Here is a 2724-nt window from a genome sequence, read left to right as displayed (position 1 = left end):
CTCAAATTATGTAAACAAAACCGACAACAATGTAGGGAGAAATATGTATGTCATCAATTCTTGTTATAGAATTAATATACCCTCCAAAATTCATGGTTCAAAGTTGACTCTGCAAATACCCTTGACAGTATGATAGAATTCAGAAAACACAGTGTTTATACCCACAAAGAGGTGAGAGATTTTATTAATGATCAGATCATGTCTACTTTCCCCAATACATTTATTACTAATATATTCCAAGTTAATTTGAAACACCACCCTTATGATATGCTGATCTGCCATTTCTTTTCTATGGATATGTCTGTGCACCAATAATACAGTTTAATCACTAATAGAAAAAAGATATCTCATACTTTTGTTTTTTCAAAAAGCTCTTGGCAACTTTCACACATTTTTTTTCCTCCAGAAGAATGTTAGAATAATTGTCGGTTTAAAAAAAATCCTGTTTGGATTTTAAGTGACATTGGGTTCTCCAGGTAGACAATTGTATCATCAATAAATAATAGTGAATCTTATTTCATTTTGTTCTTTTTGTATCATGGAGAACTTTTTGACAATGTTGAGATAAAAATGGTGATAATAGGTATCGTTGATGATGAAGGCTATTGATTTCTGATGGAGCATCTCTATCATCTTAGAAAGTATCTTTCACCTTTTTCTCTATGGAATCACCACGGTGGCTGGGACCTTGTACACATACCCTGAAAACTGGAGGGCCATCAAGGTCTTCCTTGCCACTCAGTTCAGCAGGGCTCAGGCCCACGTGCTCTCCATACCACCCCACTTCCACTATGGCCAAACCAACCGCACTCCTGAATTTCTCTGTAAATTCCCTGCTGGTAAGGTTCCAGCATTTGAAGATGACAACAGATTCTGTGCGTTTGAGAGCAATGCCATTACCTACTATGTGAGCAATGAGGAGCTTTGGGGAACTATTCCAGAGGCAGCAGCCCAGGTGGTTCAGTGGGTGAGCTTTGCTGATAGCTACATAGTGGCCCCAGCCAGTACCTGGGTGTTCTCCACCTTGGGCATCATGTACCACAACAAGCAAGCCACAGAGAATGTAAAGGAGGAGGTGAGGTGAATTCTGGGGCTGCTAGATGCTCACTTGAAGACAAGGACTTTTTTATTGGGCGAACATGTGAAACTGGCTAACATTATAGTTGTCTGCACCCTGTTGTGGCTCTATAAACAGGTCCTGGAACCTTCTTTCTACCAGACTTTCCACAATACCAACCACTGGTTCTCCACTTGCATTAACCAGCTCCAGTTCCAGGCTGTCTTGAAGGAGGTGAAACTCCATGAGAAGATGGCCCAGTTTGATGCTAAAAAAGTTTACAGAGAGCCAGCCTAAAAAAGACACTCACAAAAGGAGAAAGGTTCTTAGGAGGAGAAGCAGAAACTCCAGGCTGAACAGAAAGAGGAGAAAAAGGCAGCTACTCCTGCTCCTGCTCCTGATGAGGAGATGGACTAATGTGAACAGGTGCTGGCTGCTGAGCCAAAGGCCAAGTAACACTTTTTGCTCACTTGCCCAAGAGTACCTTTGTGCTGGATGAGTTTAAGCGCAAGTATTCCGATGAGAATATCCTCTCTCTGGCACTGTTGTCTTTTGGGAAACACTTTGACAAGAATGGCTGGTCCCTGTGGTACTCTGACGAGCTTGCTCAGGCCTTCATGAGTTGCAACCTCATCACTGGAATGTTCCAGCGATTGGACAAGCTGAGGAAGAATGCCTTTGCCAGTGTTATCCTCTTTGGAACTAACCATTGAAGCTCCATTTCTGGAGTCTGGGTCTCCAAGACCAGGAACTTCTCTTTCTACTGAGTCCAGATTGGCAGGTAAACTACAAGTCATATATATGAAGGAAAATGGATCTGGCAGTAAGGAGATCCAGATGCTGGTTCGAGAGTACTTTTGCTGGGAGAGGGCCTTCCAGAATGTGAGCAAAGCCTTCAATCAGGGCAGGATCTTCAAGTGAACATCTCTTGCCATTGCCTAGCTGTTTGCACTCATCCCTTAGGGAGATAGGGGTCATTAAAGGAAAATGAATGTTGGAAAAAAAAAAAGTATCTTTCTTCTAATTTCATACTAAGAAGTTTTTTGAAAAATCATTAATGGGTATTAAATTATTTGTTCTTTGATATTGAGTTGTATGAGTTCTTTATAAATTTTGGATATTAACTCCTTATCCAATATATCATTTTAAATTTCTTCTCCTATTCAGCAGGTTGTCTTTTTGTTTTGTTGATGGTTTCCTTCACTATGCAAAAGCTTTTTAGTTTGATGTAGCTCTATTAGTTTATTTTTGCTTTTGTTTCTTTTGCTCAAGGATATATATCCGAAAAGATATTATTAAGACTGATATCAAAGAGTTTACTATCTATGTTTTCTTCTAGGAGTTTTATGGCTTCAGGTTTACATTTAAGTCTTTAATCCATTTTGAGTTTATTTTTGTATATGGTGTAAGAGTAGTTCAGTTTCTTTTTTTCTATCGTTGCATATATCTGTCCAGTTTTCCCAGCACCACTTATTGAACAGACTGTCTATTCTCCAGTGTATACTCTTGCCTCCTTTGTTGTAGATTAATTGACAATGTAAGTGAGGGTTTGTTTCTGGGCTTTCTATTCTATTCCATTGATCTATGTGTCTATGTTTGTGCCAGTATCATACTGTTTTAATTATTATAGCTTTGTAATATAGTTTAAAATCAGTGTGCATGATACC

At 39.2% G+C, this 2724-nt stretch overlaps 1 pseudogene across 1 annotated transcript; it reads left to right on the top strand.

The window, feature by feature from the left end:
* The first annotated feature begins 638 nt into the window (after window positions 1-638).
* Window positions 639-1978, top strand: LOC120603137 (elongation factor 1-gamma-like; annotated as a pseudogene). Its single transcript, XR_005652963.1, has one exon. The product of XR_005652963.1 is annotated as an elongation factor 1-gamma-like (transcript).
* The last annotated feature ends 746 nt before the right edge of the window (window positions 1979-2724 follow it).

The sequence above is a fragment of the Pteropus medius genome, unplaced genomic scaffold (assembly GCF_902729225.1).
Source record: "Pteropus medius unplaced genomic scaffold, Ma_sr-lr_union100, whole genome shotgun sequence".
Classification (NCBI taxonomy): Eukaryota; Metazoa; Chordata; class Mammalia; order Chiroptera; family Pteropodidae; genus Pteropus; species Pteropus medius.
The sequence above is the reverse complement of the archived record's forward strand: the minus strand, read 5'-3'. Positions and strand labels throughout refer to the sequence as shown.